General features: G+C 44.1%; 1 protein-coding gene across 4 annotated transcripts in view; it reads left to right on the forward strand.

Moving 5' to 3' along the window:
- The window catches only part of LOC140204767 (suppressor of cytokine signaling 1-like), an 82,818-nt gene that overhangs the window by 16,920 nt on the left and 44,278 nt on the right, over positions 1-21,620 (forward strand). For 2 of the 4 annotated variants that reach the window (XM_072271533.1, XM_072271535.1), the window contains exon 2: positions 18,265-18,386. The exons of the other annotated variants lie outside the window; for them this stretch is intronic. The gene's annotated coding sequence lies outside the window, so the exon portion shown is untranslated. The remainder of the gene's footprint in view (positions 1-18,264; positions 18,387-21,620) is intronic. 4 annotated transcript variants of the gene reach the window in all.

The raw sequence follows: 21,620 nt of genomic DNA on the forward strand, positions 1-21,620 counted from the left end.
AAAGTCAATTCAATTCAACCTATGGACTCACTTTCAAGGACTCTACGACTCGTGTTCTCAGTACTATTTATTTATTTCATTATTTTTGTGTATTTGTGTAATCTGTCTTCTCTTGCACATTAGTTATTTGCCAGTCTTTACTTGTGCTTTGGTTTCCATTGATTCTAGTTGTTCTTTTTTTGTTCTACTGTGAATGCCTGCACGAAATTGAATCTCTGGGTAGTATCTGATGACATATATGTACTCTGATAATAAATTTACTTTGAACTCTGTCATGATAATAGTACGAGCAACAAAACACAGGCCCACGTGGAGATTGCTATAGATAAAGAAATAGATAATCTAACTGTAAACCTTCTATCAAAAGGCAAAATCTTGTATCCTATCAAATATATTCACAAGAATGTCATCTCCCGCCCATCTCTCTCTCCCTCCTGAAAAACAACACTAACAAGTAATTCATTTGCCAGCTGTCAGTAATTTTTAACTTGCATGTATGTTATTAACAAAGAATGCGATGATGCATCCCACATCTATCATCAGGAACCCTTGGCTGCTGCCATCAGGAAGGAGGTACAGGAGCCTCAGGACCCAAACCACCAGGTTCAGGAATAGTTATCACCCCTCAACCATCAGAGTCTTGAACCAGAGGGGATAACTTCACTGTCTCCATCAGTGAACTGCTCTGACAACCTTTGGACTCACTCTCAAGGACTCTTCATCTCATGTCCTCAATATTTATTGCTTATTTATTTATTAGTTTGGGATTCATCTCTACCAAAGTAGGTGTGAGGTGCTCCTGCCCTCTGTTAACCTGGAGGTCACCCTTGGGCAAAGTGTAGCACCTGCTTCACTCCCCCCAATCAGGGTCACTTGAAGCCATGGGAGCAAGTGGTGGATGGTCGTATGAGTCGAGAGCTGGTGCATATCACAAGTCCTAGTTATGCGACCACTGACACCAGGCAGATAAAGTTTGAAGAGTGTTGATAATGGCTAGGGTCACCCATCTTGTAAAGGCACTGCCCAGATGAAGGCAATGGGAAGCCACTTCTGTAGAATTTGCCAAGAACAGTCATGATCATAGACCTTGATCATCCACATCATACAACATGGCACATAGAAGCGTAGAAAACCTACAGCACAATACAGGCCCTTCAGCCCACAAAACTGTGCTGAACATGTCCTTACCGTAGAAATTACCTAGGGTTACCCATAGCCCTCTGTTTTTCAAAGCTTCATGTACCCATCCAAGAGTCTCTTAAAAGACCCTACATGATTGTTGTTATTATATTTCTTTTGTATTTGCCCAGTTTGATGGTTGTCCATCCTGTGGATGCTCCCTTTCATTGATTCTATAGTGGTTATTGGATTTTTTGAGTATAACTGCAAGAAGGTGAAAGGGAGCATGTATGCAGTATGTACCTTGATAATAGATTCACTTTGAACTTTAAGTTTTCAACTTAGCAATAAACATGATGTGAATTTTCTCAAGTTAACCGTGCCTCAAAGGATGCTTAAGAAATCACCTTAAGGATATCAACATCATCAACTAAAGTCCTCGGCAACCTTGAGGAATATAAGACCATAAGATATAGGAGCAGAAGTAGGCCATTCGGCCCATCGAGTCTCCTCTGCCATTCAATCATGGGTTGATCCAATTCTTCCAGTCATCCCCACTCCCCTGCCTTCCCCACTACCCTTTGATGCCCTGGCTAATGTAGAACCCATCTGGCTCTGCCATAAATTTTGAGTAAAAGTCATTAGCTTGAAACAGTAACTTTCCCACTTCACCGATGCTACCTGACCCAAGTATTTCCAGCATTTTTTGCTTTTACTTGAGCAATGTTGGCTTTCGTCCAGTAGTATTGGGGATTGAAAATTAAAAACACAGGGGATTCTGCAGATGCTGGAAATCTTGAGCAACACAGAACATGCTGGAGAAACTCAGCTGGTCAGGCACCATCCATGGGGAGAAATAAGCAGTCGATATTTCTTTGATGACTGTTCAGTTGACAACCCTGATAAGATAAGATGTTAAGATTAGCTTTGTTTGCCATATATACATTGAAACATCGAAACAGAATGAAGTGCGTCGTTTGCGCTGGAAGCCAACACAGTCTGACAAAGTGAAAACTTAAAGTCCTGTCCGCAAGTGGCGCCAACATAGCATGCCCACAGCCTACTAACCCTTACTAACCTGTAGGTCTGTGGAATGCTGGAGGAAACTGGGGCACCCGGAGGAGAGGCACATAGTCACGGGGAGAACGTATATCTTCCTTACAGATAGCGGTAGGAATTGTACTCCAGTCACCAGCGCTGTAAAATGTTATGCCAGCCACTATGTAATCATACCATGAAAGGTCTCGGAAGATCGATAGTTTATTCTCCTCCGCAGATGCTGCCTGACTTGTTGAGAATCTCCAATCTTTAGTGTGTGGTGTCCAGGTTTCAAAATAGAATTTTTTAATATATAAAAAGAGAAAACATGTATTTTTTTTTTAACAATTTGCGTAGGAAACCAGACCTCCCTGAATTTGTAGTAATGTGTACCTCATCAGTTTCCTTCTGCAAGACGTTCAGGTTTAAACCATGTTTCTTGACTTGGTCTTCAGAAACAGGCCACATTAAGCACAGATCCAACTAACTAAACATTCTAATTTGAGTCCAAGCCTAGATTATTTGTGACCAATGACAAGCTGCTTCACGGCATGGTACAGAAACTGCCCTGCAGCGGACAGGAAGGCTCGACAGCAGGGAGTCAAAGCTGCCCAACACATCACTGGCAACAGCCGACCCACCATCAAGGACATATGTAGAGAAAGTTGCTAGAAAAGGGCCAGTGACATTATGAAGGATCCCACCCACCCTGCTCATGGACTGTTTGTCCCACTCCCATCAGGGAGGAAGTTACTTAGAATCCACGCCAGGACCACCAGACTCAAACAGTTCCTTTCCCCAAGCAGTAAGGTTGATCAACACCTCCACTCACTAACCCACCTCTACTTTACTACTTCCTGTCAGTCACCTTATGTTCAGCCTAGCATCACTTTATGGACATTCTATGAATCTATCAATGTAAGCTATTTGGGTAGTTTCAGTATATTTATTATTATTGGGTTATATTTATTGTTGTGTTCTTTATCTTTTGTGGGTTTTTTTGTGCTGCATCAAATCTGGAGTAACAATTATTTCATTCTGCTTACACTTGTGTTCAGGAAACAACATTAAACAATCTTGAATCTTGAATCTCTCTGAAGACCACTGAGTGATCTGAAAGGAAAGTTGAAATCAGTGATTTGTTTAACTGGAACCAGTACTGCTTGCTGAGCAGAGCGTTACTGGGTGATTGGTAGACAGTGAGAGTTAAAGAATGGCTAATGACTGTAACCTTACACAGTGTAGGATGAGGAAGCTGTCGATTATGCATTGAAACGGATAAGGCTGGAATTAACAAAGGCACGGTTGAGGCTTTGAGCAGCTGATGTGTTGAGGTGGGAGTAAAGTTGGATGGTGGACTAAGTCAAGTGATGTTTGAAAGGCGAAAATAGTGATGACTGCGTGGGCCAAAGGTCATCATAGGCACATTTCAGTTAATTACATAAATAGAAGGCTCATGTAGCAGACCCAGACAAATTCATTGAAAGCGGCGTCACAAGTAGACAGGGTCGTAAAGAAAGCTTTTGGCACATTGGCCTTCATAAATCAATGTGTTGAGTACAGGAATTGGGATGTTGTGTTGAGATTGTATAAGAAGCAGAACATAGGAAAGTATAGCACAGGAACAGGCTATTCAGCCCACAGTGTTTTGCTGAACCAGCTAAAAGGCAAATCCCCAAACACGAATCCCTCCTATATATAGAAGATATGCGGAGGCCTAATTTCAAGTATTGCATCCAGCTTTGGCCACCGGCCTACAGGAAGGATGTAAATAAGATTGAAAGAATACAGAGAAAAAATCTACAAGGATGTTGCCAGGACTTGAGGACCTGAGTTACTGGGAAAAGTTGAATAGGTTGGGACTCTATTCTCTAGAATGTCAAAGATTGAGGGGAGATTTGATATAGAGTTATACAAAATTATGAGGGCTACAGATAGGGTAAATGCAAGCGGGCTTTTTCCACTGAGGTTGGAGTAGACTACAACTAGAGGTCATGGGTTAAGGGTGGAAGGTGAAATCGTTAAGGGAAAAGTTCATTCAGGCGGCGTTGAGACTGTGGAATGAGTTGCCAGTGCAAGTAGTGGATGCGATTTCAGTTTTAACATTTAAGAGAAGTTTGATACTAGATGGATGGAAGGGGAATGGAGGGCTATGCCCCCGGTGCAGGTCAATGGGACTAACCTGCTTAAATGGTTTGGCACAGACTGGACGGGCCAAAGGGCCTGTTTCTGTGCTGTGCTCTTCTATGACTACATGACTATTCTTACACTGCATTGCCAAGGAGCCATAAAAACTTCCAGTAAATTGTCAAGTTGTTGAATTGCACAAATCAACAGATCCTTCAAATTATTTTAAATGTTTTAAAGTGCCACCCTGTACATCACTAAGAATGTTAATTTCTATTGGAAGTTCACTGAGGAAAAAAAAAGAAAAAAAATGATTCTTCTCCTCAGAAATCTCTGTTGTCGTTAAATCATTTCAATGCCGCACCTGGAAACATCTGTAAGCTATAACCATGACTTACCATCCCAGTCCATGACCTTTTCTCTCTCAAATGGATTAGCATTTGTTTCTGGATCTAAAGATACAATCCTAACTGAACTCTGGGGTTGAAACAGGACAATCAATTCCAGTGCAACACACTGGAGGAACTCAGCAGGCCAGGCAGCATCTGTGGAGAGGAATAAAAAGTTGATGTTTCGGGCTAAGAACCTTCTTCAGAACTAGAAAGGAAGGGGGAAAAAGCCAGAGTAAAAAGGTGGGGGGAGGGAAGGAGGACAGACTAGAAGGTGATAGGTCAAGGCAGCTGGGTGGGAAAGGTCAAGGGCTGGGGAAGAAGGAAGCTGAACAGAGAGGACAACGAACCATAAGAGGAAAGGAAAGAGGAGGGGACCCAGTGGGAAGAGATGGGCTGGTGAAAAGAGATACAAGGTTAGAGTGGGGAAAGGGGAGTTTTTTTTGACTGAAATTTATATTCATGCCATAAGATTACTCAGGTGGAATATAAGGTACTGCCCCACCACCCTGAGTGTGGCCTCATCTCGGCACAAGAGGAGGCCATGGACCGACAGGTTGGAACTGGAATGGGAATCAGAATTAAAGTGCTTGGCCACCGGGAAGTTCTGCTTGTGGCAGATGGAATGAAGGAGTCACCCTATTTAATGACGGGGCTCATCAAAATGGAGGAGGTGGCACCGGGTGCGCCGGACACAATGGACAACCACAGCAGACTCACAGGCCAAGTGCTGCCTCACCTGGGAGGACTGATTGGGACCCTGAATGGAGGTGAGGGAGGAGGTGTATGGGCAGGTGTAGCACTTAGGCAGCTCACGATTCCTATTCCGCTTCAGGACTGGGGGAATCCTACAATCTTGGACTGCTACTTTTGGTTGAAGCGTTATCCAACCATCAGACAAGAGGTACAGGAGCCTTCGGTTCCACACCACCAGGTTCAGGAATAATTACTACCCCTCAACCATCAGGCTCCTGAACTAGCATGGACAACTTCACTCACCTCAACACTAAACTGATTCCACAACCTCTGGACTCACTTTCAAGGACTTTACAACTCACATTCTCAATATTATTTATTCCTTTGTTTATTTAATATTAGCACAGTTTGTTTTCTTTTGTGCAGTGGTTGTTTGTCAATCTTTGTGTGTAATTTTTCATTGATTCTATTGCGTTTCTTTGTATCCACTATGAATGTCTGCAAGAAAATGAATCGCGGTGTACTATATGGTGACATATCCAGTACCTGCTTTGATAATAAATTTACTTTAATTTAGTTTGCCTTCTGGAATTAAAATAAATCATCCTGCTGTTTATTTTAGAGGTGTAGGGAGCGATCCCTGGTGTCCTCATCATGATATCTTGCTCAATTATCGTGAAACGATTATCTGGACATTTTCCTGTTCCTGTTTGTTCTAATACACAAGCTGTCTATTACATTTCTCCTACAGTGACTACTCTTAAACAGCACCTTAGTTGGCCGTAAAATGCTTGGGGATCTCCAGAGACTATGAAAGGAGCTTTATAAATACAATTTCTTTTTTTTCCCTTCCTTGTTTAGAACATCAAACACTACAACACAGGCCCTTCAGCCCACAATGTTGTGCTGACCTTTTAACTGACTCAAAGATCAATCTAACACTTCCCTCCCACACAGCCCTCCATTTTACTTTCATCCCTGTCTAAGAGTCTCTTAAATATCCCTCATGTGTCTGCCTCTACCATCACCCCTGCCAGATGCATCCACCACTCTGTGTGTAAAACAAAAAAGCTGTTTTGTTGGAATAGTTGTGGAGAAAGATGTTGCTACACACAAAGTCAGGAATCAGAAGTTTGATCTTGATGGGACTAATGTTCTTGAAGGCAATGTTCTTAAAGTTGATGAAGGCAGGGCAGTGGATGCTGTCTACATGGACTTTAAGGCAAGGTCCCACGTGGGAGGAAGCTCAAGAAAGGTCATTAGCTCGGTGTTTAAGATGAAGTTGTAAATTGGATTAGGCATTGGTTTTGTGGGAGAAGCCAGAGAGTGGGAGTAGATGGTTGCCTCTCTGACCGGAGGCCTGTGACTAGTGGTGTGCCGCAGGGGTCGGTGTTGGGCCCAATGTTGTTTGTCATCTGTACCTACAATCTGGATGATGGTATGCAGCAAGTTTGCGGATGACACCAAGATTGGGGGAGTAGTGCAGTGAGGAAGACTATCAAAGCTTGCAGCGGAATCTGGACCGACTGGAATAATGGCAGATGGAATTTAATGCAGATGTGTGAGGTATTGCACTTTGTGAAGACCAGCAGGGTAGGTCTTACACGGTGAGCAGAAGGGCAATGAGTACTGTGGTAGAACAGAGGGATCTGGGAATAGAGGTCGACAATTCATTGGAAGTGGCATTACAGTTGGATAGGGTCATAAAGAAAGCTTTTGGCACATTAGCCTTCATAAATCAACATATTAAATGCAGGAAATGGCATGTTATGTTGAAATTATATAAGGCATTGCTGAGGCGTGATTTATGCCTGTGGAATTCATTGCCACCCGCAGCTGTAGAGGCCAAGTCAATGGTTATATTTAAAGCGGAGGTTGATTGGTTCTTGATACTAAGGGGTTCAACGGTTATGGGGAGAAGGCGAGAGAATGGGGTTGAGAGGGATAACAAATCAATCATGATCAAATAGCTACCAGGCTTGATGGACCGAATGGCCTAATTCTGTTTCTATGTCTTATGGTCATATGGTCTAAAAGACGCAGAGCACAGGAAGTCTTTTAGAATGATTTCAGTCAGTTGTATAATACTATTTCCCAGCTTGTTTTCTGTAACACTGCAAATATTTCCTTTTCAACTATTCAGCTGGTTCACTTTTGAAAACCTATTGTTAAACTTGCATGCGTCATCCTTTTGAGGAGCATTCTCAGGATTAAGAGATGTATTTGTACAATGGGCTCGAGGAACTGAGCAGGTCAAGTGGTATCTATGAAGGGAAATGGACAGCCAACTTCAGCCTAAAAGTGAATGGACATTATTTTAAAAGCAGTCCGTCTCCATCTCATCAACTTGGCTGGCAAATTTCACCCCTCTCTCAAATTCACTTGGTCCATCTCCAAAACCTCTCTTCACTATCCTGATCTCAGAGAAGATGGATTATTCACCAACAACATCAACTGTCCATTACCCTCCATAGACGCTGCTGGATCTGCTGAAATCATCCTGTGTATTGTGTATCGCTCTGGGTTCCAGCATTTGCAGCCTCTTGTGCTTCCATGTGGATAAAAGGAGGCATTTCTTATCTGTCTTCCAATTCCTTTGCCACCAGCCTTTCCCCCACTTACTGACCCATCCACCAATGAAAGCTCCGGGACTGTGCTCACTGGATTTCGGAAGAATGTGGGGGTCGAGTGGGGTCTATTGAAGGTTGAAAGGCCTCGATATGGTGGATGTGGAGAGGATGTTTCCAAAGGTGGGGGAGTCTAAGACCAGAGGACACTGCATCAGATTTGAGGGATGTCCTTTTAGAATGGAAAAAGGAATTTCTTTAACCAGAGAGTGGCAAACCTGTGGAATTCACTGCCGTGAGATCTGTGGAGGCCAAGTCATTGAGTATAGTTAAGGCAGAGGGTGATAGGTTCTTGATTGGTCAGGGCATGAAAGGTCACGGGAGAAGGCAGGAGATTGGGGCTGAGAGGGAAAATGGATCAGCCATGATGAAATGATGGAGCAGACTCGATGGGCCAAATTGCCTAATTCTGCCATTTGAATCTTCTGTTCTTATGGGGTAAAGCTTGCTTTTTATTTATCTAACCATTTTGTTACACTTCAAATGATTAATGCATCTTAATGAAAGAGAGAAAGAAGATTAAAGATTAGTTTAATTTGTCACACGTATGTTGAAACAACCAGTGAAATGCGTCATTTTGCATCAATGAGCAACACGTTTGGAGAATTGAGCTGGGAGCAGCCTGCCAGTGACGCCGCACTTCCAGCACCAACGTAGCAGGCCCACACCTTACTAACCACCATGGTCTTTGGACTGTGGGAGGAAACCAGAGCACCCGGAGGAAACCTACGCGGTCACGGAGAGAACGTACAAACTCCTTACAGGCAGCGGCGAGAGTCAGTCACCCTGATCAGTGATTACTTGCACTGTAAAAGAATTGCACTAATTGTTACGCAAGGTGCCACCCCCTCTCTTCTACATTAGTTAACTTGACACTCGTGAAGGAGAACACCTGTAAGTAGTGTTGGTAAAGGGAGCAATATTGTCCAAGACAGGCAGCCTCCCTGCTGTCTAAGCAGTTGCTGGGCATCTTTCTCCTAAAGAGCACCAGACATAGACTTCAGCTCACTGTGGTTGATCTCACCATACAGTCCCATTGCTCCCCTCAAATGCCAGTCTAGGGAACAGTACTCCCACACTAGCCTCATAGCTACTTTGGTGCAGAATGGGGAATTTGTGCATGTAAGCTTGGTTTCCTGGGTGAACTTCCAGCAGCAAATAATGTTCAGCGGAACATTGCTCCCAAATGCAAAAGACCTTGAATGGGATTTGAACCTTTCTTGTGAATCAGTTGAGATTCAGGTTTATGTTACAATACTCCAATTGCTCATGGATTTTTCTTTAAACTTTAGCATTTTTAGCAATGCGTGGGTTTAATGTGTCCTCCCAAAAAGATCATATCATAGTGAGCTACAGAGAGATTCATGTGGGCACGTGGCCAAGTGGTTAAAACATTCGACTAGCGATCTGAAGGTCGTGAGTTCGAGCCCCAGCCGAGGCAACGTGTTGTGTCCTTGAGCAAGGCACTTAATCACACATTGCTCTGCGACGACACTGGTGCCAAGCTGTATGGGTCCTAATGCCCTTCCCTTGGACAACATCAGTGGTGTGGAGAGGGAAGACTTGCAGCATGGGCAACTGCTGGTCTTCCATACAACCTTTCCCAGGCCTGCGCCCTGGAGTGTGAAGACTTTCCAGGCGCAGATCTATGATCTCGCAAGCCAGAGGGATTCAGTATAAAAACAGGTGCTACAGCCCACCAAAATTGTACTGAACAATAAGGACCAATTTTAACATTAATCCTACCTGACCCATTTTGTGCTAAACAATGACACCCGCCCCTCCATGATTGTACATACACATGGACGTGGAGAGGATGTTTCCTATAGTGGGGAGTCTAGGACCAGAGGGACTGCCTTAGAATAGAATGACCTCCCTTTTAGAACAGAGCTGAGGGGTGATTTCTTTAGCTGGATGGTGGTGAATCTGTGGAATTCATTGCCACGGATGGCTGTGGAGGGCAAGTCATTGCGAATATTTGAAGCTGAGGTTGATAGGTTCTTGATTAGTCAGAGCATTAAAGGTTACAGGGAGAGGGCAGGAGAATGGGATTAGGAGGAATAATAAAAAAACAGAACAGACTCAATGGGCCAAATGGCCTAATTCTGCTCCTGTATCTTAAGGTCTTATACCACTCATGTACACCAAGGGGAATTTACAGTAGACATTCACTCTATCAATCTGCATTTTTTGGGATGTGGAAAGAACCCATTGAACCCAGAGGAAACGTGCAGTGACACAGAGAGAAGGTGAAAACTCCCTCCAGCCACTACCAGGGGTTGAGGTTGAACCTGGGCCACTGGATTTGTGAAGCAGGTGGCTGTATGAATTCCGCTGCTGGGTTGGAAGTGCCAGTGTTGGCCCGAGTTACGTAGTCGCGTGTCTAGACTGGGTCTCTGAACTCAACCCTAGTCATAGCTGATACGTAAAGGCAAACCCCCACTGATAGCTCAGGATTACCGTTCCCTCTGAGCCATGCGGGTGCACGGCCACGCTGTAACCGCAATGCTCCCGCGTACATAGCCGTTGTTGCCACGCATCTGTGATTTTCTTTTATATGGTGTTTCATTAAAGTGCCGTGCAGTTTTCAGGCAGTGTAAAAAAAAATTTCCGCTCAGAGCCATGGTTGGTCTGCACAGCTGTAAAAGAAAATTAGAGGGAACGTTGCTCAGAATTGGTGTTGACGACTTGACTGTATGTTCCATTCTGGGCATCCACCTGGCCTATTCTGTTAGTTCTTGAATTGGAGTTGGGGGGAATAGTTGGTGAGAAGATAGTGAAGTCATATTTCTTTTCTGTCAAGCACATCCAGTATTGGTCACTCGGTGAGCAGCATCTCTGGGAGGAAAGGAGCTGTCGATATTTTGCGTTGCAGTCCTGCATCCAGATTCCAGCATTTGCAGTCTCTTATATCTCCAGCTGTCCGATCGTGGCCCCCACACCATTTTGGCCATACCGTCCCACTTTCAGGGCAATTAGGGATATGTATTAAATGCTGGCCTTGTCATTCATACCTACATCATGAATACAGGGTTACGATAGTGTGGCGGTTAGCACATCACTTTACGGCGCCAGCCTTCTCCGGCTAGGGTTCATTTCCCACCGCTGCCCGTAAGGAGTTTGTATATTTTTTCAGTTACTGGGTAGAATTCCTTTGGCTGCCCTGGAATCCTCCCACATTCGAGAGGTATACAGGTTAGGATTAGTGAGCTGTGGGCCCGTGAGGTGTGCGGAACACTTCTGGGCTGCCCCCAGCACATTCCTCACTGATTTAATTTGATGCAAACTCAAGTTCAACTATCTTTCAGCTGTACATGAGTATAGCCAAATGAAACAGTGTGCCTCTGAAGGTGCAAAACACATTACCAACAGCACACAGCACATAGCACATATAGTTATGATAGCAGGAAATGTAAAGTCACTAAAAAATATAGTCCAAGGCCCTGAATGGCATGACCTGTGGAATGATGGTGCATGGGATGTTCTGGAACACTGGAGAGAAGCCCCCATCCCAGCACGTACTCCAGCAAACCCACAGATGCCTCTTCTCTCTCGCATAATGCCTCAGTGTCTTCTCTCCTGGGTGGCTGCAATAGGCAACCCCGTAGTCTGAGGGCCTAGTCCTCGCCGCAACCAAGGCAACACAGCTCCCCCGCCATCTGTCTCACCAACAAACCAGCGAACCAGATTTGCAGTAATCCACATCACCAACGTTCAACAGGATCTTGCGATCGCAAGAAAAATGTCCCAAGACAGTCACTTGCACTTTCTTTTGGATCACGTGGCACCTCGGCACAGCGACGGTACACAACCAGTCCAGGTGACACCACAACTACAGTACCTAGTAAGTCCAGCCCCGTCACTATTGAGCAACTGGCTGAAGGGGAAGCCTTCTGTACTTGGTATCCTTGATAACCAGCAGAGTCTTATGATCTTAAAAAAGATATAAAGTGAATAATTGCACCCTTGGTTGGACCTGGAGTGGCCTCTGTGTCTGAGCACGCCGCCAGCTTATCGGAAGCGATGCACTTCACTGTTTGATTTGATGTACGTGTAATCTTTATCTCAAAATTTCAAAATAATGCAAGGTCCAAGTGTGAAACAGGGAGCAAGCAATAATTGTGAACTGCCCAGAAAGTACAGAGATTTGCAGCTGTAGGGTAATTTCTGACAGTGTCCCGAAAACGGTGTTGGGGAATGTTGTACTGTAGTAGGATTTGCATTCTCTTCTCTTCGGTACTGAGGAGATTTTGTTTCATATTTCTTCTTTCTCCCCCGTTACTGTATGCGATTTATTGCTTAAAAGTTTTGCTGGAGGCGTGAATCCTAACTGAATGGACTTTGTGAGCTGACAAAGAGAAAGGCCATGGCACCACTTGTCAAGATTCGGTGTCATTTGAAACGTTGATGGAATGACCTAGATACATTCTATAATAGGTCAGTATGGAGAATTCAAGCCTGTTGCTCAGGGATACCGTGGCATTATACTGCTGATAATACTCTGTCACCCCTCCCTCCCTCTCTCTTTTTCTATTCCCCATTCCAGTTCCACTCTCACCTGCCCATCACCTCTCTCTGGTTCCCCTCCTCCTTCCCTTTATCCCAGGGGTTCCCAGCCCTTTTGTATGACATGGACCAATACTATTAAAGTGTTGGGAACCCCTGCCTTATTCCATAGTCCACTGTCCTATCAGACTCCTTTTTTTTAGATTATGAGAACACTCAGTCCTCTTTTATTGTCATTTAGAAATGCATATATGCACTAAGAAATGATACAATGTTTCTCCGGAGTGATATCACGGAAAACAAGGCAGACCAAAGACTAACACTGACAAAACCACATAATTATAACATATAGTTACAGAAGTGCAAAGCAATACCATAATTTGATAAAGAACAGACCATAGGCACAGTAAAAAAAAGGCCTCAAAGTCCCGAGTCGATCGACTCCCGAGTCCCCAATAGCAGGCGGCAAAAGGGAGAAACTCCCTGCCATAAACCTCCAGGCACCGTCAACTTGCTGATGCCTTGGAAGCAGCCGACCACAGCCGACCCTGAGTCCATCTGTCCGAAAACTCCGAGCTTCCGACCAGCCTCTCCAATACAGCCTCCTGAGCGCCATCCTCTGCCGAGCGCCTTCGACCTCTTCCCGGCCACTGAAACACGCAAAGCCGAGGGTTTCGGGGCCTTCAGCTCCGGAGATTCTGGTTACCACACAGTAGCAGCGGCAGCGAAGCGGGCATTCCAGAAGTTTTCCAGATGTTCCTCTGTACTCTCATGTCTGTCTCCATCAAATCAGAATTGTGCATGATGCCCTATTTGACAGATAACAGACATCATCACCGAAGTGGCCGCGTGCACCGCCATCTTCTCCCCCATCCCAGGGAGCTTTTTCTTCAGCTTATCACCTTATAGCATCTTATTTCACACCCCTCTTCCCCACCCACCCAACCTTCCCCTCACTCAACATTGATACTCCTTTCCCTCCCCCTCCACCCCACTTCTGGCTTCAGTCCTGATGAAGGGTCTCAACCTCAAACGTTGACTGTTTATTCCTCTCCATAGATGCTGCCTGACCTGCTGTGTTCCTCCAGCAGTTTTGTGTGTGTTGCTCTGGATTTCCAGCATCTGCAGAATCTCTTGAGTTTACTCTTTCATCTTTGATGGTTCTGCATTTAATTGGGTCTGCTGCATTCAATTGAGATAGGGATCCCTTCTAAGTTCTCACTGATGACCGTAAACACAGAAGATTCTGCAGATGCTGGAAATTCAGAGTACCACATACAAAATGCTGGAGAAATTCAGTAAGTCAAGCAGCATCTATGGAGATAAATAAATAGTTGAAGTTCTGGGATGAGACCCTTCATCAGGGCTGAAAAAGACGGGGGGAAGAAGCCCGAATCTTTCAGAAGTCAGAAATTGCTCTAGATTCCTCCAGCATTTTGTGTGTGGTTCGCCAATGGCCAACAGGGATCTACTTGGAGTTAACCAGTTTTCAATTGATGTGTGGCCATCATAATCTACCTAAGAATCTAGTTTAGCTCAGGAATTCCAAGAATAATTGAGAAAGGGAAGTAGCATTTTCTGTCATGTGCTATTAGTTTGGCAAACAAAAGCCATGTTATAGTGCTACTATACTCTTTTTCACAATGCGGCACTCCGGCACAGCAAACCCATGACCCCAATTTAACCATAACCCGATCACAGGAGAATTCACAGTGACTAATGAATCTAACTGGTACATTTTGGACTGTGGGAGGAAACCAGAGCACCTGGAGAAACCCATCTATTCCATGGGGAAGATGTACAGAGTCTCCTTACAGAACGACTCCAGAATTGAACTCCAAACTCTGGATTGCTCTGAGCTGTAATAGTGTTGTGCTAACCACTACTCTACCGTGGGACCCATTGTTCATCCTGTTTATCTTCTCCATCTTGTACCTTCATACTTTTATACATCTCAGTTAAATCCCTCTTACTTGCCTCTACTTCAAACAAAACTGTGTTAATTTATCTAATTGTTCCTCAGAGCTACAAACTTTCTTGTCCTCTCTTCATCCTTGTTGCTCTCTATTTGACCCTCTCCAGTGTAATCACACCATAGTTATGACATCCAGAACTACGTGCAGTTCCGAAGCTGAGGTCTAACTTGTGTTGTGCACAGTTTGGTATAATGAAGTATACTATGAAGGAAAACAGCCTATTTACCTTTTTAACCCTTGTTTCAAAATTAGACCATAAGTCATAGAAGCAGAATTAGGCCATTTGGCCCATTGAGTCTTTTCTGCAAATTGTGGTCATACATTACAGGTCCTTTTGTTCTTCCACGTCACTTCATATTTCCCATTGCATTCCTATTCCTATTTGGCATGTGGCCAAGTGGTTAAGGCGTTCGTCTAGTGATTTGAAGGTCGCTAGTTCGAGCCTTGGCTGAGGCAGCGTGTTGTGTCCTTGAGCAAGGCACTTAACCACACATTGCTCTGCGACGACACCGGTGCCAAGCTGTACGGGTCCTAATGCCCTTCCCTTGGACAACATCGGTGGCGTGGAGAGGGGAGACTTGCAGCATGGGCAACTGCTGGTCTTCCATACAACCTTGCCCAGGCCTGGAAACCTTCTAAGGCGCAAATCCATGGTCTCATGAGAGTAACGGATGCCAGTATATATTCCTATTTAGCCCAATTGTACACACGGTGGCTACTTTATTAGGTACACCTGTACTCCTGCTTGTTAATGCAAATATCTCATTAGCCAATCATATGACAACAACTCAATGCATAAAAGCATTCAGACATGGTCACAAGGTTCAATTGTTGTTCAGATTAGACTACAACTAGAGGTCATGGGTTAAGGGTGAAAGGTGAAATGGTTAAGGGAAAACTTCATTCAGGCGGTGTTGAGAGTGTGGAATGAGCTGGGGATGCGATTTCAGTTTTAACATTTAAGAGAAGTTTGGATAGCTACATGGATGGGAGGGGTATGCCCCTGGTGCAGGTCAATGGGACTAACCTGTTTAAATGGTTTGGCACAGACTAGATGGGCCAAAGGGCCTGTTTCTGTGCTGTGCTCTTCTATGACAATATAACCAAACATCAGATTGGGGAAGAAATGTGATCTAAGTGATCTTGACATTGGAATGATTTCATGGTTTGAGTATCTCAGAAGTTGGTGGTCTCCTGGGATTTTCACACACAACAGTCTCTAGAGTTTGCAGAAGATGATGTGAGATACAAAAAAACATCCAGTGAGCGGAAGTTCTGTGGGCAAGTGCACCTTGTTAATGAGAAAAGATCAGAGGAGAATGGCCAGACTGGTTCAAGCTGACAGGAAGGCGACAGTAACTCAAATAACCACGCGTTACAACAGTGGTGTGCAGAAGGACGTCTCTGAATGCACAACCCATCGAACCTTGAAGTGGATGGGCTACAGCAGCAGAAGATCACAAACATGCACTCACTGGCCACTTTATAGGAGCACCCAATAAAGAGCCACTGCAGGTATTCTCCAAGAGTGTTATCTTGTACTTCCCTGGATCGAATTCCATTTAACTCTTACCTGCTCATGCAGGCAGAGTACCAATTGTAAGTTCAAAGTTCAAAGCAGCTTAATTATTAAAGTACATATATGTTTCAAAGGTACATTTAATGTCAGAGAAATGTATATAATATACATCCTGAAGTGCTTTTCCTTCACAAACATCCACAAAAACAGAGCAGTGCCCCCAAAGAATGAATGATAGTCAAATGTTGGAACCTCAAAGTCCCTCCCCCCCCCCCAGCTCCCCTCCCTCCCGCGCGTAAGCAGCAGTAAGCAACGATGTCCCCCCCCATCAGCAAAAAAAAAGCATTGGCACCCACCACTGAGCACTCATGCGTGAGCAACGCAACAGCAAAGACGCAGACTTGCAGTTACCCCAAAGGCGACATTGTTCACCTGGCATTCAGCATACCACAGGTTCTGTCTCTCCCTAATAAGGGAGAAAGAGGTGTCTCCGTCTTCACAGCGAGAGAGGAGACACAACAAACATCTTACTAGATTACGATGTTAAAAGTCCGTTGCGTCGCTTTTTCCGAGCTCTGTGCCCAAAGACCTCAGGTCTCTGGGCACACAGCCTTAGATCTTCCATCTCCCATGACACACCAGTCTTCTGCTCAGACATCTGCTAGTCAGTGTGTAACTTGAAGTCAGGGTCTTCAAACGAACCCTGAAAGGGAAAAGATGGAAATAGAGCTGTTTCTGAAGAAGCAAGCAAAGGAGTCGCCTTTGACCCGCCTAAGCTCCACCTTCTGGGTATGTCACCATATCCAGTTGTGAGATTCACTTCCTTGTGGGCATACTCAATAAATCCAGTAACCATAATAGAACCAATGAAAGATTGCGTCAACTGGGTATTCAACCAGTGTGCAACGTGTTCAGTCTGGTCACCTTATTATAAGAAGGATACGGAAGCTATAGACAGGGTGCAGAGGAGATTTACCAGGATGCTGCCTAGATTAGAGAGCATGTCTCAAGGGGATAGGTTGAGTGAGGTAGGACTTTTCTCTTTGGAGTGAAGGACGATGAGAGGTGACAGGATAGAGGTGTACAAGATGACTTGAGGTATAGACAGAGTGGATAGCCAGGGACTTTTTCTAGTACAGGGCAGCATAATTTCAAGGTGTTTGGAGGAAAGTATAGGGGAGGGGATGTCAGAGGTAAGTTCTTTACACAGAGAGTGATGGCAAAGGTTGATATATTTGGACAGGGGTTCCCAACTTAAGGTCCATGGACCCTTTGTTTATTGGTATTGGTCCATGACAAAAAAAGTTTGGAAAGCCCTGTACTAGGAGCATTTAATAAACTCTTAGATAGGCATATGGATGACAGAAAAATGGAGGCTTATGTAGGAGGGAAGGGTTAGATTGATATTAGAGTAGGTGAAAAGGTCGGCACAACATCATGGGCCAAAGTGCCTGGTTTACTCTGATGGTCAATGTTCTACAAAAGGCAAGGACCCAAAGAATTTGCCTAGTAGAGCTTCAAGCCCCGAGTTACAGCTCTGCAATTAAAACAATACAAATTCAAAATTAATTATTTATTTATCACATCAAGGATCAACTTTATTCAATTTGTACACTTACACGTATTAGGAATTTGTTGTGGGATGTTGGGTCAGGGCACGACATGCAGCAAAAACAACATTCAACAATAATAAAGAATAAAGAATTACGTAAAGAATAAATTTAGTGACTAAAGAACAGATATGGAATAAAATGAAAATGCCAGGATGTATTTACAATGTAAACAGCATTATAAAAAGCGACTTAAAGCTTTTACAAAGGAGTGAATGAGTTAATAGGTAGAAGGGGGTGGGGAGACTAACTAGAAAGGTTGATCAGATTAACTGCCTGGGGGGAAAGAAACTTTTAAGAGGGTGTGAAGTTTTTGTTGTCATAGTATTTTTGTGTTTTCCAGAAGGGAAACATGTACATTGAAGCATACTATTATGCAAGAAAGAGTAGCAAGCATAAGAAAGTTAAACTACAGTACTGTACATGAAAAATGACAATTCTAAACCCCAATCCAACATGAGTCATAGGTGTTCTGTTTTTCTATGACTTTCCGCACAGCTGAAACTTTTCAAGGTGTTAATTAACTCTTTCTTTAATTGTAGGCTTTAGTCAGTTCCTGGTGATAGATATAAAAAATATTTTTTTTAGATTATGATATGAAGACATGTAGTCCTCTTTTATTGTCATTTAGTAATGCATGCATGCTATAATTCTCAGGTTATCCTCTCTCATTTCCTGATAAACGAAGTACAATAACCAGGTTTACAGTGTTAAAGATAGCAGAAATTGGATGAAATTCTTGGCAGACCAGGCTATATCTATGGAGAAAGATTTTTCAGGTAAATTGATATTTCTGAACCATGGCATTGGCTCTGTTTTTCTCTGTCTGTAGATACTGATGGATCTGCTGAGTGCTTTCTGCACTGTTAATTTTTACTTTAAATTCTCAGCATCTTTTTGCTTCTATTCCAATATAAAGGAATGTATTCTGAGTTGGTATTGGAACTGGTTTACTACTGAGACACAGTGAAAAGCTTGTCTTGCATACTGTGCATACAGATCAGATCATTACACGGTGCATTGAGGTAGAAGAGGGTAAACCAAAAACAATGCAGAATAGAGTGTAACAGCTGCGGAGAAAGTGCAGTGTAGATAAAGAATAATCTGCGAGATCAGAATGAGGCACAGTACTGTGCCAAAGTCTTAAGGCACCCGAGATTTTTTATATGGTTTCAGATGTTACGACCTCTACTGAGCCCTGATCGCAACATTATTGAGGCTGTCTGGGATTACCTGGAGAGACAGAAGCAAGCAAGACAGCTAAAGTCTGGAGAGGAACTATGTCAAGTTCTCCAAGATGCTTGCAACAGCGTACCAGCCAATATTCTTATTAAGCTGCACGACACTGTACCTAAGAGAATTGGTGCAGTTTTAAAGACAAAGAGTGGTCACACTAAATATTGATCTGATCCAGTTTTTTTTTACTGTTTACTGCTCTTTTTTGATAATTAGAAACTTTTTATTATTTTTGAAAACGTCTTCACTTTACAGAATTTTTTCCATGTGCCTAAGACTTTGGAGCAGCACTGTTGACTGTGAGGTCAAGTGTCCACCTATTGTATGAGAGAACTGTTGAAGAATCTGATGAACAGTGGGGTAGCAGCTGTCCTTGAGCCTGGTGGTACATGCTTTCAGGCCTTTGTATCTTTCTGATGGAAGAGAGGAGAGAGAACGTCCGGTTGGGCCTTTGATTATGCTGGCTGCTTTACTGAGGCAACGAGAAGTGTTTGTGGAGCTTTGAACAGAACTTTGGAAGATTATACAGTACTGCGTAAAAGTCTTAGGCACATATTGTATAGTTAGACTTTTGCACAGTACTGTAGTAATTTTATATCTTGCACTGTACTGCTGTCACAAAAAAAAACAAATTTCATGACATCCAGTATGTGACCTAATTCTCTATATGAGTCTCTTTTGCAGTCTAAGAGTGGGAAAGGGGCAGGGGGAGGGCAGTCATTGTTAGGGAAATATAGAAACATAGAAAATAGGTGCAGGAGTAGGCCATTCAGCCCTTCGAGCCTGCACCGCCATTCAGTACAATCATGGCTGATCATCCAACTCAGAACCCTGTACCTGCCTTCTCTCCATACCCCCTGATCCCTTTAGCCACAAGGGCCATATCTAATTCCCTCTTAAATATAGCCAATGAACTGGCCTCAACTGTTTCCTGTGGCAGAGAATTCCACAGATTCACCACTCTCTGTGTGAAGAAGTTTTTCCTAATCTCGGTCCTAAAAGGCTTCCCCTTTATCCTCAAACTGTGACCCCTCATTCTGGACTTCCCCAACATCGGGAACAATCTTCTTGCATCTAGCCTGTCCAATCCCTTTTGAATTTTATATGTTTCAATCAGATCCCCCCTCAATCTTCTAAATTCCGGTGAGTATAAGCCTAGTCGATCCAGTCTTTCATCATATGAAAGTCCTGCCCATCCCAGGAATCAATCTGGTGAACTTTCTTTGTACTCCCTCTATGGCACGAATGTCTTTCCTCAGATTAGGGGACCAAAACTGCACACAATACTCCAGGTGTGGTCTCACCAAGGCCTTGTACAACTGCAGTAGTACCTCCGTGCTCCTGTACTCGAATCCTCTTGCTATGAATGCCAGCATACCATTTGCCTTTTTCCCCGTCTGCAAGGTCAAAGCTCAAGGTCGCCCATCATGGCCAGTGTGGAGGCAATTTTTGCCCCAGTATCACTAACCCTAGCTGGAGTGGACCCACTTTAAAGGGAAAGGAGCAGAAAGCACCAGGGGGACATTCTGTAATGATCAATAAACCAATTGTTTGGAATCACGTGACCTTGCGTGGAGTCTCAGAGCTGGGTGTGTCTGCACCTGTGCCACCTCACACCTCTGGCACTTCTTCTCTGCCACCTGTCCCACACCCCTCCCATGGCACTCCAGCCTCGCCACTCTCAACATCCGTTGCTCCCGTCAGAATTACAAACTCGCTCTTTGCTCCACATTGACAAATACAGTACTATGCAAAAGTCTTAGGCATCCTAGTTCTATATATGACAGAGAGAGAGAGATACCATGGAAACAGACCTTTCAGCCCATTAACATACTGCCCATCAACCACCCATTTTACATTAATCTTATTTTCTTCCATTCTACCTCTCACCAACAATGGGTTAGATCATCTACTCCTCCTGGGGGCAATTTACAGTAGGAGCAGAGGGCATGGTCTCAGAATTTAGGGGGTACCCATTTAAAACTGAAGTAAGGAATAACTAAACAACAGGAATTCTGCAGATGCTGGAAATTCAAGCAACACACATCAAAGTTGCTGGTGAATGCAGCAGGCCAGGCAGTAGGAAGAGGTGCAGTCAACGTTTCAGGCCGAGACCCTTCGTCAGGACTAACTGAAGGAAGAGTGAGTCAGGGATTTGAAAGTTGGAGGGGGAGGGGGAGATCCAAAATGATAGGAGAAGACAGGAGGGGGAGGGATGGAGCCAAGAGCTGGACAGGTGATTTCTGCACACATTCTTTCTCTCACTCTCCTTTTTCTCCCTCTGTCCCTCTGAATATACCTCTTGCCCATCCTCTGGGTCCCCCCCCCCTTCTCTTTCTTCCCGGACCTCCTGTCCCATGATCCTCTCGTATCCCCTTTTGCCAATCACCTGTCCAGCTCTTGGCTCTATCCCTCCCCCTCCTGTCTTCTCCTATCATTTTGGATCTCCCCCTCCCCTTCCAACTTTCAAATCCCTTACTCACTCTTCCTTCAGTTAGTCCTGACGAAGGGTCTCGGCCTGAAACGTTGACTGCACCTCTTCCTAAGGAATAACTAAAGAGATTTGTGAGTTTGAAGAGCACCTTGTCACGCACAGCTGTAGGGACGATCCTTGGGTACATTTTAGGATGAAATATGTTTGATTCCCAATCAGTAAGGGAATCAGGAGTAATGGGGAAGAGGACAGGAAAATGGACTTGTGGAATGGCGTATAGCCATAATCCCATTGAATGGCAGAATAGACAATGGGTTAGATCATCTACTCCTCCTAATCCTGC

This window comes from Mobula birostris, chromosome 11, assembly GCF_030028105.1.
Source record: "Mobula birostris isolate sMobBir1 chromosome 11, sMobBir1.hap1, whole genome shotgun sequence".
In the NCBI taxonomy this organism is placed as follows: Eukaryota; Metazoa; Chordata; class Chondrichthyes; order Myliobatiformes; family Myliobatidae; genus Mobula; species Mobula birostris.